The 14,438-nt window shown below is 50.2% G+C and overlaps 3 non-coding genes across 3 annotated transcripts; 2 read left to right on the top strand and 1 right to left on the bottom strand.

Annotated features, from left to right (window-relative positions):
* Nucleotides 1-1,574: 1,574 nt before the first annotated feature.
* On the top strand, nt 1,575-1,664 carry TRNAY-GUA (transfer RNA tyrosine (anticodon GUA)). Its single transcript is given in 2 exon segments — nt 1,575-1,611; nt 1,629-1,664. It is a non-coding gene; the product is annotated as a tRNA-Tyr (tRNA).
* Nucleotides 1,665-7,248: 5,584 nt separating this feature from the next.
* Nucleotides 7,249-7,412, bottom strand: LOC133068612 (U1 spliceosomal RNA). The gene has a single exon (XR_009695581.1). It is a non-coding gene; the product is annotated as a U1 spliceosomal RNA (small nuclear RNA).
* A 3,487-nt stretch (nt 7,413-10,899) lies between these two features.
* On the top strand, nt 10,900-11,063 carry LOC133068601 (U1 spliceosomal RNA). Its single transcript, XR_009695570.1, has one exon. It is a non-coding gene; the product is annotated as a U1 spliceosomal RNA (small nuclear RNA).
* The last annotated feature ends 3,375 nt before the right edge of the window (nt 11,064-14,438 follow it).

Here is a 14,438-nt window from a genome sequence, read left to right as displayed (position 1 = left end):
GGAGAACGAGAGCGAGGGGACTCAGAAGAGGCAGCAGTGAAAAACCAGAGTTGGCCAGTAGAGAGGCAGGCCGGCCGAGTTTGTCAGCGGGCAGTTACTGAAGTTAGGATGGGTCCTCGCACAGAAAGTGGCAGACACAGGCCCTACCGTTCTTGCTTACATTTCAAAGGAATGGCTCCCAGTCTTGGAGAGAGACCCTCTGGGCTGTAAGAGAACCATCTTCACAATTGCAAGCCCTTTTAAATGAATGCTGTAACAAAGGGCGTCAAGCGACCTTCCTGGCGGTTCAGTGGTTAAGACTGAGCGCCCAAGGCGGGAGTACGGGTTACCCCGGCCCGGCCGGGGAACTAAAATGCAGCATAGCGCGGCCAAAAAGGGAAGACAGAAAAAAGGATGACAGGGGCCTGCGTCAGGTATTGGACTTTCTCAGAGAGGAATTTTTTTCATAATTTATTTTTTAATTGAAGCATAGTTGTTTACAACGTTGTGTTAGTTTCAGATGTACGTCAGATGTTTTAGATACCATATTTTAGAGAAAGGGGGTGGAGGTGGGAGAAAACTGACAATAGTCACAGTAGGCAAATTAATTAGTCTGTTGGGTGTTAAGAGCTATGAAAAAAGGGGGAAAAAAACGAGGAAAGAAAGGAGATGGGGAATTGCTGTAAGCAGGCAGGTTGCTGTGTTGATTTCGATGGTCAGGGGAGGCTCCCTGGAGAAGGTAACAATGTGAGCAGCCTGGAGGGAGGAGGGGACTGGTCATGGGGCTGTCTGGGAAGAGCATCCCTAGCAAAAGGTCAGTTAGAGCAGTGTCTGGAGAAAGTAAGAAGGTCGTGAGTACAGAACAAAATTTATGAGTGGTACCGAAACTGAGAGAGGTGACTGCATGGGGACAAGAACTGAGGGTCTTCTAGACCTTTGTAAGGGTTCAAGTCTGAGTGAACCAGAAGTTTCCAGAAGAGAAGCAGCTTCATCTAAACTGTCCACACCCCACCCCCACCCCTCTTCCCCACACTCCTAGGAAAGGAGAGAAAATCACTCTGGTCGCAAAGGTGGCAGAGCGAAAGCAGGGAGATCCACAGGAGACCTGCGGAATGCAGGCAAGATGATGCTGGCTTTGAAGGGTGGCACAACGTGCCACAGTAAAAAATATAATTTTAAGCAAAGGAGTATTTTGAACTAACGGCACTTAAAGAGCCCCAGGTGGCTGCCTAGACGGTTGGCAGCCGGCTCCGCTGTGCCCGTCTCCTCGGCTCGGCCTTCCACACCCCGCGAACGCATCCATTTCGCCGCCTCTCCCCTAGACCTCTTCCCAGCTTTCAGGCCGTGGTCCCCACTTGCAGAAAGAGGGACGGCGGAGAGGACACGAGGCATCTTGAAACTCGCCGCCAGGATGCCAGCCACCAGCACGGCCGGGCCGCAGCCACCCCGCAAAATTGACGGGTCCTCGCACCCGCACCCGGCGCCCTGGCGGCGCGCGCATGGCTCTCTTTAAAGGGGCTTCCTACCAGCGTCCCAGTGTCGTGTTGCGGCATTTCCGGAAAAAGGAAGGTCCTCGGCCGCTTGGTGGCGTGCACCCTTCGATAGCTCAGCTGGTAGAGCGGAGGACTGTAGATCCGACACGTGTGGTCATCCTTAGGTCGCTGGTTCGATTCCGGCTCGAAGGAGGTGCTGGTTAGTTTTGCTCTCCAGTGAAAGGCACCCCGCCCCCGGCGCCTCTACCCCACCCGACACCCTGCGGCAGCGCAGCGTCCTTCCTCCATGGCCAGAGGCGGGAAAGCCTTTGGGGGACCCGCACAGCCCTGCGTTGGCCGTGGCCTGGGGACTCCTGCCCGCAGGCCGCACACAAGCCCGCAGCGCGGTGGCTTCCGCCGCGGGCCGCGCCCTCTCCACTTTTCTTCGCTTTCCCACTCTCGCCCCGGCCCCACTCCCGCCCAGGCCCTCCAAACAGCTGCTGCGCACCAAAAGCCCTGGAGCGAGGCCGACAAGCACCCAGGCCGTCACAGGGTCAGGGACAGCAGGGCACCCTTCCTGAAACCCCCTCAATGCCGGCTCAGTCCCCGGTTCTGCCCCACAAGGAAGCTCACAGTCTTTCAGCCTCCCAGCCTCTGTCTCTCCGTCCTTGTCTTTCATATGGTCTCTGCAGGTGCAGACTTGGGGAGACAGGAAACCTTCCCAACCATCTCTCGGGGCAGAGCTGCCACCCCGAGATCTTTCGAACCACTGCCAACCCTGCTCCTACGTAGAAGTAGACGCCCGCAGGAGCAAAAGTCAGCAGGGCTCTCAGTGGGCCTGACTGTGCTGATGAGAAATTCGGCGGCTGCTTCAGGTGTCCTGTCCGTCTGAGGACACGGGTGGCTCCCGGGGAAGCCTCAGCTTTCATAGGCCTTTGCACCTATCCCTGTAGCCGCTGGAAGGTTCAAGTTCCTGTGGAAATAACAAGGATTGCTCCCACTGTGTAGAAGGGTGGGAAAAGTGCCTCCACCATTCTGCTACATCTGATGGAGGAGAGATGACAGCAAAAGCACAGACACGAGCTCAGAGAGCCCGGAGTCGGGAGCAAGGGGGGCTGATGGCAGGGAGAAGGGTGGAGGGTGGGATGGGGGCAGGTGGGGAGATACCAGCATGAGGGGCACATAAATTCACCTCCTTGCACAGACCACCTGGTTCTGAGCAGGTGGCTAACTTTAGTGCTGGGTCCTTAAGGCTAAACTGGGAGAAAGAAGAGGATGAAGTGGAGAGAGCACCCATAAGGAAATGGGCTGGACTGTCATCAAGAAGGAGCAGCTTCACTTTGGGGACAGACTGGTTTGGGTGTGGGTACAGAGAACAGCAGGGAGTGGTACTTTCTCCCTCCCTTCCTGTGGGAGGGAAACGCCGGAGACTCTGCTTACACTTCGAGTCCATCTCAGAGGACTCTCAGCAGAATGCCGATGGCAGTGTGGCTCTCTGAAACCTCAGGGGCCTGGGGCTGCTGTCCCCGACCCCTGAGGCCACAAGCCCTTTTTTGGTTCTGATTCTGATTGAAGTGGGGAGGAGAAGGGGAAGACAGAGGATGAGATGATTGGATGGCATCACGGGCTCAATGGACATGAGTTTGAGTAAGCTCCGAAGTTGCTGATAGGGAAGCCTGGTGTGCTGCAGTCCGTGGGGTCGCAAAGAGTCCATCACGACTGAGCACCTGAACAGAACTGAACTGCCTCTCAGACTGAGACTGTGTTTCTGCTCTGTTGTCCTCTCCTGGCAAACTCCTGTGGTCACCCCCCTGTTAGTTTCAGCCCTTTTCATCGTCCCACTGCTAACTGACATGTGCCGACCTGGAGTCTTTGGAGTCTCCCTGGGCCTAGAGCACTGTGCCGCTGCAGTCTGAACGGTGCCCTTCCAGAAAGGGGGGGGGGGGGGGGCCTTGCTCTGCGGCTGCGGAGACCCCAGCCTCGAATGATACCATCTGTAAAGACCAGCATATGGGGCCAAAAGAAAGAACCTTAGGCCTTTGTTGGATCTATTCCCGAAGGATGTGGAGGTGTGCAACCCTTAGGGACCTGGGTTTGGAGAAGTGGGAAGGGGTGTAGGTTTTGGTGACCAGCATGGCCAACCCTTCTGGTCTGGGTGGCACAGAGACTGGCAGGGGCACTCTGAGGCACTGTCCCCCCAACCTCAAAGGGGCAGAGGTGCCCGCTGCCTGGTCAGGGAGTGGCAACACATCGGGCTGAGGGAAGGCCACTTCACTGTGGCTTGCTGTGCCTCTGGAGGCCTTCTGCTGGGTGGGCTAGCAGTCTTGGGTGGTGGGCACACACCCAGTGGGATCTGAAATGTTTGTAGAGTCCAACCTGGACATCCGTGCCCTCTGCCCCTCCCTCTGGATTCCAGCCCCCTCTCCAGGGAGTCCACAGAAGCTTGACCTTTTCCAGGAAGCAGCCACTTATACCCAAAAATCAGGGTAGGTGGGCAAAGGAGGACAGCCACGGCTGGATATCTACAGGCCTGGTTAAGCCTGGATGTGCTCATTGCTCTTAGCCTGATAGCCTTCTCCATCACTCTACAGGAAGCCTCTCTACGACCTGAAGTCATGGTGGGCAGGAGGGCGGAGAGGCACATCAGCTTCCACCGGAGGTGAGGCTGTTAGTAGGGGAAAATGCAAGCCTGGAAAAATGAAGAAATGCATGATGACTGATTTCGGGGCACATCATCTGCACAGGAGCCAGTTTCAAAGGAGTCCCACTACCAAATCAAGGTAATGATAATAATGGAATATAATCCTTGAGTAAAATAGGTACAGGACTTAATAGCAGTGACACACCAGTATTCATCAAGAGGAACCAGATTTTGGTCTCTAAATGTCATTCTCCAGCAAAAGGAACCAGGGCCAATAGAAGGAACCACTTAGCCACTTTAGGGGGTATTCATCTTCCTTTGGGGGTTCTCTTGTACATGTAAAAAATCTGCTCTTTTTGTTTTTGGGCTGCACAGCTTTCGGTACCTTAGTTCTTTGACCAGGGATTGATGTCTTGCCCCATCAGTGAAAGCCTGGAGTCCTAAACACTGCACTGCCAGGAAATTCCGTCCACGTTCTTTTAAAAATTTTTTATGTATTAAACTAGTTGATTTACAACCTTGTGTTAATTTCAGGTTTACAGTTGAGATTCCTTGCCATTATAAGTTATTACATGATTGAATATAGTTCAATGTGCCATGTAGTAAGCTTTTATTTATTTTTTCTGGTGTTCTGTAACTATTAATCCCATACTACTAGCTTACCCCTGTCTTTTGCCTTCCCTTCTTCTCCCTAACTCCCCCTCGATGCCCAGCATTGTTTTCTGTTTGTGATTGTTTCTGTTTTATAAATAAGTTGACTACCTTTTTTTAGATTCCACATATAAGTGACATAAAAAAACTCTTTTGAGAGAGTCCCTTAGACTGCGAGGAGATCAAACGAGTCCACCCTAAATAAAACCAACCCTGAATGCTCATTGGAAAGACTGATGCTGAAGCTGAAGCTTCAATCCTTTGGCCACCTGATACAAAGAGCTGACTCATTGGAAAAGACCCTGATGCTGGGAAAGATTGAAGGCAGGAGGAAAAGCGGTGACAGAGGATGATGAGATAGTTGGATGGCTCAATGGACATGAGTTTGAGCAACCCTGGGAGACTGTGAGGGACAGGTAAGCCTGGCATGCTACAGTCCATGCGGTCGCAGAGTTGGGCACGACTGAAACAGTAAGTGATTTTATAGCTATTATATTTGTCTTCCCCTGATCTGTTTTGTATAACCTCTAACACCTATTCAGTTCAGTTCGGTTCAGTCGCTCAGTCGTGTCTGACTCTTTGTGACCCCATGGACAGCAGCACGCCAGATCTCCCCGTCCAACTCCGGGAGTCTACTCAAACTCCATGTCCATTGAGTCGGTGATGCCATCCAACCATCTCATCCTCTGTTGTCCCCTTCTCCTCCCACCTTCAGTCTTTCCCAGCATCAGGGTCCTTTCCAATGAGTGCGTTTTTCACATCAGGTGACCAAAGTATTGCAGTTTCAGCTTCAGCAGCAGTCCTTCCGACGAAAGTTCAGGACTGATCTTCCTTAGGGTGAACTGGTTGGATCTCCTTGAAGTCCAAGGGACTCTCAAGAGTCTCCTCCAACACCACAGTTCAATTCTTCGGCGCTCAGCTTTCTTTATGGTCCAACTCTCACATCCATACATGACTACCGGAAAAACCATGGCTCTGACTAGAGGGACCTTTGTTGGCAAAGTAATGTCTCTGCTTTTTAATGTGCTGTCTGGTTGGTCATAACTTTTCTTCCAAGGAGCAAGCATCATTCAATTTCTTGGCTGCAGTCACCATCTGCAGTGACTTTGGAGCCCCCCAAAGTAAAGCCTGTCACTGTTTCCATTGTTTCCCCATCTATTTGCCATGAAGTGACAGGACCAGACGCCACGATCTTAGTTTTCTGAATGTTGAGTTTTAAGCCAACTTTTTCTGTCCTCTTTCACTTTCATCAAGAGGCTCTTTAGTTCTTCTTCGCTTTCTGCCATAAGGGTGGTGTCATCTGCATATCTGAGGTTATTGATGTTTCTCTATTCCTTTCCCGATTTGGAACCAGTCTGTTGTTCCATGTCCAGTTCTAACTGTTGCTTCCTGGCCTGCATACGGATTTCTCAAGAGGCAGGTCAGGTGGTCTGGTATTCCCCTCTCTCTCAGGATTTTCCAGAGTTCCTTGTGACCCACACAGTCAAAGGCTTTGGCATAGTCAATAAAGCAGAAGTAGATTGTTTTTCCTGGAACTCTTGCTTTTTCCGATGATCCAACCAACGGATGTTGGCAATCTGATCTCTGGCTCCTCTGCCTTTTCTGAGTCCAGCTTGCACAGCTGGAAGTTCAGGGTTCACTACTGCTGAAGCCTGGTTTGGAGAATTTTGAGCATTATTTTACTAGCCTGTGAGATGAGTGCCCGTGTGCGGTAGTTTGTGCATTCTTTGGCATTGCCTTTCTTTGGGATTGGAATGAAGACTGACCTTTATCCCGTCTTGCGGCCACTAGCTGAGTTTTCCGAATTTGCTATGCCAGCACGTTCACAGCATCATCTTTTAGGATTTGAAATAGCCCAACTGGAATTCCATCACCTCCACTACCTTTGTTCCTAGTGAAGGTTCCTGAGGCCCGCCCGACTTCCCATTCCGGGATGTCTGGGTCTAGATGAGTGATCACACCATCATGATTATTTGGGTCGGGAAGATCTTTTTTTTTACTGTAAACGCCTACTCAAACTGCTGCAAACTCCACAGAGACACTTTTCCCACTTGCCCGGGTAATGCTGACCAAAAAACCCACACTAGTCTGGAAAATGATAAAGTTTTCTAAGCAAATTGGTCTTCCCTGGTGGCTCAGAGGTTAAAGCGTCTACCTGCAACGCGAAAAGACCTCCTGGAGAAAAAGATGCCAACCCACTGCAGTATTCTTGCCTGGAGAACCCCATGGACCGAGATGACGGGTGGGCTACAGTCCACGGGGTCGCAGAGTCGGACGCTACCGAGCGACTTAATTTGACCCAAAAGACTTTCTTGTCTAGTAATACAAGCACCTCAGCCGACTTCAAAATACAGTACCGTATGCTGTCGGTACAGTAAGCATACATCACAGCAACAAACCCGCAAGGAAGCGCAACAATCATAAAAGTCAGTTAGCCGACTGTAGAGCTTGCTGGTGATACAACCGCTTATATGTTTGGTCTGCTCTTTCATACACCACATTAATCAGGGGAAAGCGCGAACGCAGTCCCCCACTACCACAAATTATGCAGTCGAGTTTCCCACATTTGGGGAAATCGCAGGGGTCAGCACATCCGGAGTGCAATGGATAAGCCTCGCCCTGGGAAAACCACCTTCGTGATCATGGTATCTCCCCTGCCAGGTAAGTATGAGTTGCCTTCCACCCACCGCCCAGCACCCTCGAGCTCGCCCCACTCTAAACGCACGGTCACTTCCCTCGCACCACCTCCGCACCCGCCGCCCCTGCGCGTGCCTCGGCCCGGCCTCGCCCACCCGGGGAACAACCTCAGGAACCTCCGCGTGGCCACACGCGGGACACCGAGGCCCGGGGGGAGCGGGACCAGCAGGCTCTGCGCGCCGCTCATCTGCATACGCCACGCCCCCACGCCGGCTGTGTGACCAACCAATCCCCAACCTAGACAACTTCCCTTGAGGTTTCTGCGCCCCGGGGTCTGGGCGCGCCGCGAGAAGGTGCGACCTGCAGGCGCAGCCCGGGAAAACAGGAGTTCTGAGCGGCCGGAACCCCGCATTTGAGAGTGGGGCTCTGAGTCGCGGCTCCGTTCTAGTCTCACCTTCCGATTTTGTTTTCACAGCCAGACCGAACTCATCCCCACTGGGCATGGTTTTTATGAGGACCTTTCCCACCCCCGACCCCCATTAAATATTTAAGTAAGAAGATTTCCGCAGTCAATTTAAAAGCGATCGCTTTATTCGTAGTGTCTTCCTGAGGTAGCATCTCCATCAACTACTTCGACACATATCTGCTTCAAGATACACAACTAAACCAAGTGAACCTTAAAGGGAAAAAAAGTCAAGATTCTAACCTTGAAGAAAATAAACCACGGCAAGGTACAAACTTCTTCCACTTTGCAAGCAGTACAGTGCTTGAGTCAAGTATATAATACTGGCAAATACAAAGTTTTAAATTTTATTTTGCTGTTGCCCTGCGATTTGCAGGATCTAGGTTTCCCCACCAGCGACTGGGCCTCTGCTCCCTGCAGTGCAAGCACAGAGTCCTAACAACTGGACTGTCTGGGAATTCCAAACAATTTTTTAGAGAGTAAATGAGACATTTTATATCCCAGCTACTTTGCCTACTGAGAATCTACCCCTCCCCTGGAATCTTAGCAACTAGGTTGATCAATAGAATGAGGCCCAGGTGACTTTCAGGGATTCTGAGGTTAGGTCAGCAGAAGCCTTGCATCTTCCTTCTGTGTCTTTGAGAACCTTGTGTGGCAGACTTGAGCTGTGAGTAAGAAGGCTGACAACTCTGGGGCTGCCATGTTGTGAGGAAGCTGCTGCTTTAGAACCTGACTCTTCTCCCTCCCTAAGGAGAGAGTAAAGATAGAGGTAGGCCACTCTAAATTGGTAGATGGCAGGTCTAAGAAGCAAGGGAACTTACTAAGATTGTCTTGGGTGGCTGAAAGAGGAGTAGATCTCTACCCCTGCCTGCCAAGTCTTAAAAGTGTATACAAAGGCCTTAACTGGGTTGTCAGGTATGCCGTTCAGATGGTCTCAACACCACCTTACTTCCTCAAGGTTTTTTTCCTTGGGAGAGCTCCCACTGTGGGAGTAGTAGGCAGAGGGTACATTCCAAGGACAGGGGAATGGTTGCCTGAATCTAGCTCAAAGACCAGTGGTCACAGCCTACCGATCCTCTCCTTCAACAGAAGACCAAAGTTTTGTCTCCAATCTGTTCCTGGTTGGAGAAGTAAGATCCCACAAGCCAAGAGCCATGCATGGCAAAGGGACACAGGTTTCAGTCCCAAACTGTGACCCCAGACATTGGGGAAGAGAGAAATCCCTTCCCAAAGCGCAGATTTGGATGAAAATAGATGAGTGTTTTTGTTTCAAAACTCTTAACTTTGGGGGTGATTTTTTTTGGGGGGGTGATATTTTTGTGCAGCAATATAGTAATGGAAGAGGGAGACGGAAGTAAGCAAACAAGTAACATGAAGTAGAAGGGGGAAAGTGGATTAAGGGATAGAGAAGACACGATGGAGAGAGGGGTTGGGGTTGAGGGCTTCCAGTGTTTGACAAGGGGATCAGGGAAAGTCTCTTTGTTTCAGTTTGTTATATACTCCTGCTTCCCTTTGCTTGTTTATCATTAGCGCATTAGTGCATGTAACCACCAAAAACTGACAGGCTCAGCCCCTGAGTTTACTTGTTCTGTTACCAGGCCTAGACTCAAAACCAACTCTTTAGCATTTCTAATTCTTAGTTTTAAGTTTATGGGAGTAAATAAGTAATAACTTTGTGGATCAGAATGAATATGGATGTAATTGTGGCCCTGAGGAGGGCCACAATTCTCAGAAAAAGAAAAATGGGTTTCCTAACAGGTGTCTCTTTCATGTCATTGTGACTCACGGGAGAGTATTGTACCTCCCAAGAGAGTTGGGTGGAACAATAGTTGAAAACCAGGGAAGGGAGTTCCCTGGCAGTCCAGTGGTTAGGACTCCTCCCTTTCAGGGCAGTGGGTCTGGGTTCAGTCCCTGGTCGGAAAACTAAGATCTCACAAGTCAAGAGGCACAGTCCAAAAACAAATAAAACCAGAGAAACATATAGCATGTGAGTAGTACCTTATCCTACAAGATTTCAAAGCACAGAGCGCGCAAGCAGAGGGAGAATCTGGAAGGTATCACAGCAATAGCACAGTTGGAGTTACCATTAAGTGCAGCATGTCATGGCTGAAAGGAATCCTAAAGGATCTTTCTATCTGGTTACTGATCCACCCATTGCTTGCAAATGGATTTTGACAGGCAGGTAGAGTTTCGATGGTGCTTGCACTGCAGGGAGCAGAGGCCCAGTCGCTGGTGGGGAAACCTAGATCCTGCAAATCGCAGGGCAACAGCAAAATAAAATTTAAAACTTTGTATTTGCCAGTATTATATACTTGACTCAAGCACTGTACTGCTTGCAAAGTGGAAGAAGTTTGTACCTTGCCGTGGTTTATTTTCTTCAAGGTTAGAATCTTGACTTTTTTTCCCTTTAAGGTTCACTTGGTTTAGTTGTGTATCTTGAAGCAGATATGTGTCGAAGTAGTTGATGGAGATGCTACCTCAGGAAGACACTACGAATAAAGCGATCGCTTTTAAATTGACTGCGGAAATCTTCTTACTTAAATATTTAATGGGGGTCGGGGGTGGGAAAGGTCCTCATAAAAACCATGCCCAGTGGGGATGAGTTCGGTCTGGCTGTGAAAACAAAATCGGAAGGTGAGACTAGAACGGAGCCGCGACTCAGAGCCCCACTCTCAAATGCGGGGTTCCGGCCGCTCAGAACTCCTGTTTTCCCGGGCTGCGCCTGCAGGTCGCACCTTCTCGCGGCGCGCCCAGACCCCGGGGCGCAGAAACCTCAAGGGAAGTTGTCTAGGTTGGGGATTGGTTGGTCACACAGCCGGCGTGGGGGCGTGGCGTATGCAGATGAGCGGCGCGCAGAGCCTGCTGGTCCCGCTCCCCCCGGGCCTCGGTGTCCCGCGTGTGGCCACGCGGAGGTTCCTGAGGTTGTTCCCCGGGTGGGCGAGGCCGGGCCGAGGCACGCGCAGGGGCGGCGGGTGCGGAGGTGGTGCGAGGGAAGTGACCGTGCGTTTAGAGTGGGGCGAGCTCGAGGGTGCTGGGCGGTGGGTGGAAGGCAACTCATACTTACCTGGCAGGGGAGATACCATGATCACGAAGGTGGTTTTCCCAGGGCGAGGCTTATCCATTGCACTCCGGATGTGCTGACCCCTGCGATTTCCCCAAATGTGGGAAACTCGACTGCATAATTTGTGGTAGTGGGGGACTGCGTTCGCGCTTTCCCCTGATTAATGTGGTGTATGAAAGAGCAGACCAAACATATAAGCGGTTGTATCACCAGCAAGCTCTACAGTCGGCTAACTGACTTTTATGATTGTTGCGCTTCCTTGCGGGTTTGTTGCTGTGATGTATGCTTACTGTACCGACAGCATACGGTACTGTATTTTGAAGTCGGCTGAGGTGCTTGTATTACTAGACAAGAAAGTCTTTTGGGTCAAATTAAGTCGCTCGGTAGCGTCCGACTCTGCGACCCCGTGGACTGTAGCCCACCCGTCATCTCGGTCCATGGGGTTCTCCAGGCAAGAATACTGCAGTGGGTTGGCATCTTTTTCTCCAGGAGGTCTTTTCGCGTTGCAGGTAGACGCTTTAACCTCTGAGCCACCAGGGAAGACCAATTTGCTTAGAAAACTTTATCATTTTCCAGACTAGTGTGGGTTTTTTGGTCAGCATTACCCGGGCAAGTGGGAAAAGTGTCTCTGTGGAGTTTGCAGCAGTTTGAGTAGGCGTTTACAGTAAAAAAAAAGATCTTCCCGACCCAAATAATCATGATGGTGTGATCACTCATCTAGACCCAGACATCCCGGAATGGGAAGTCGGGCGGGCCTCAGGAACCTTCACTAGGAACAAAGGTAGTGGAGGTGATGGAATTCCAGTTGGGCTATTTCAAATCCTAAAAGATGATGCTGTGAACGTGCTGGCATAGCAAATTCGGAAAACTCAGCTAGTGGCCGCAAGACGGGATAAAGGTCAGTCTTCATTCCAATCCCAAAGAAAGGCAATGCCAAAGAATGCACAAACTACCGCACACGGGCACTCATCTCACAGGCTAGTAAAATAATGCTCAAAATTCTCCAAACCAGGCTTCAGCAGTAGTGAACCCTGAACTTCCAGCTGTGCAAGCTGGACTCAGAAAAGGCAGAGGAGCCAGAGATCAGATTGCCAACATCCGTTGGTTGGATCATCGGAAAAAGCAAGAGTTCCAGGAAAAACAATCTACTTCTGCTTTATTGACTATGCCAAAGCCTTTGACTGTGTGGGTCACAAGGAACTCTGGAAAATCCTGAGAGAGAGGGGAATACCAGACCACCTGACCTGCCTCTTGAGAAATCCGTATGCAGGCCAGGAAGCAACAGTTAGAACTGGACATGGAACAACAGACTGGTTCCAAATCGGGAAAGGAATAGAGAAACATCAATAACCTCAGATATGCAGATGACACCACCCTTATGGCAGAAAGCGAAGAAGAACTAAAGAGCCTCTTGATGAAAGTGAAAGAGGACAGAAAAAGTTGGCTTAAAACTCAACATTCAGAAAACTAAGATCGTGGCGTCTGGTCCTGTCACTTCATGGCAAATAGATGGGGAAACAATGGAAACAGTGACAGGCTTTACTTTGGGGGGCTCCAAAGTCACTGCAGATGGTGACTGCAGCCAAGAAATTGAATGATGCTTGCTCCTTGGAAGAAAAGTTATGACCAACCAGACAGCACATTAAAAAGCAGAGACATTACTTTGCCAACAAAGGTCCCTCTAGTCAGAGCCATGGTTTTTCCGGTAGTCATGTATGGATGTGAGAGTTGGACCATAAAGAAAGCTGAGCGCCGAAGAATTGAACTGTGGTGTTGGAGGAGACTCTTGAGAGTCCCTTGGACTTCAAGGAGATCCAACCAGTTCACCCTAAGGAAGATCAGTCCTGAACTTTCGTCGGAAGGACTGCTGCTGAAGCTGAAACTGCAATACTTTGGTCACCTGATGTGAAAAACGCACTCATTGGAAAGGACCCTGATGCTGGGAAAGACTGAAGGTGGGAGGAGAAGGGGACAACAGAGGATGAGATGGTTGGATGGCATCACCGACTCAATGGACATGGAGTTTGAGTAGACTCCCGGAGTTGGACGGGGAGATCTGGCGTGCTGCTGTCCATGGGGTCACAAAGAGTCAGACACGACTGAGCGACTGAACCGAACTGAACTGAATAGGTGTTAGAGGTTATACAAAACAGATCAGGGGAAGACAAATATAATAGCTATAAAATCACTTACTGTTTCAGTCGTGCCCAACTCTGCGACCGCATGGACTGTAGCATGCCAGGCTTACCTGTCCCTCACAGTCTCCCAGGGTTGCTCAAACTCATGTCCATTGAGCCATCCAACTATCTCATCATCCTCTGTCACCGCTTTTCCTCCTGCCTTCAATCTTTCCCAGCATCAGGGTCTTTTCCAATGAGTCAGCTCTTTGTATCAGGTGGCCAAAGGATTGAAGCTTCAGCTTCAGCATCAGTCTTTCCAATGAGCATTCAGGGTTGGTTTTATTTAGGGTGGACTCGTTTGATCTCCTCGCAGTCTAAGGGACTCTCTCAAGAGTTTTTTTCCAACACCACAGTTCAGAAGCATCATTTCTTCGGCGCTCAGCTTTCTTTAGGGTTCAACTCTCACATCCATACATGACCACTGGAAAAACCACAGCTTTGACTAGACAGACCTTTGTCGGGAAAGGAGGGACAAAGGAGTCCAATCGATTCGAAGACTTTCAGTCTGTGGCAACTCTAAGGACGTCAGGAAGTGGCAAAAGCAGCAATTGAGTCAAAAGTAGTTATTAGCTGAGGTATAGGAATGGGGTGAAAGATGCTGCGCCGGTTTGGGGCTACATTGATTGAATTGCAGCAGGCGGAGGTATCTAGCCAAACAAGTGGAAATCCGACGAAGTATCAGAGGAAAGGGCAATGATTAAATAAGACAGAGTAGTCATCTGAATTGGATCGTTAAGAGGGTACACTTGTCCCTAAGGGGGCAGAAACTTGAGTATAGGCTGGTAGAGAAACAGAAGAAACGGTCTCCCAGTCAAGACGCTGTCATCTGTCTCATCTCACACATCCAGCGGATGTGTAAGGTAAGGGCTGAGAAAAGGTCGGGACTAAGAAGAGGTCAAGAAAGGCAAATTAGGAAGTAAGTAATGACAGCTTAGCAACTTTTTGGAAGACAGACGAGGGCGGAATTTCAGACTGAGAAGGGAGAACAGTGAAAGCAAGGCAGTTGCATGTGAAAAAAAGGCAGAAGGAAAAAAAAAAAAAAAAAAGCAGAAGGGTTTCAGGCGACGAGATTCGAGGGACGCCGAATGCTAGTGCCTGGAGATCTACTGGTCCTGATCTAAGGATACAAGTCCCTCAGCATATAGATTTCTGCTTTTTCACGTCACTACGTGAAACACGGCACGTAGAGTGTTCATCTCACATACTGCCACTTGTGAGGGTGCTAACTGCAACTTCCAGTAATAAGGCAGCGGTTTCCTATGTTCCAAATAGGAACATATTCCTGTTGCGAAGGCAGCAGCAGGACTTCGGAACCCGCCAGCCGTACCAGCCCTTCGCTGGGAATATCCGCGCA

The sequence above is a fragment of the Dama dama genome, chromosome 13 (genome assembly GCF_033118175.1).
Source record: "Dama dama isolate Ldn47 chromosome 13, ASM3311817v1, whole genome shotgun sequence".
NCBI classification, from domain to species: Eukaryota; Metazoa; Chordata; class Mammalia; order Artiodactyla; family Cervidae; genus Dama; species Dama dama.
This window is presented reverse-complemented; position numbering and strand designations above follow the sequence as displayed.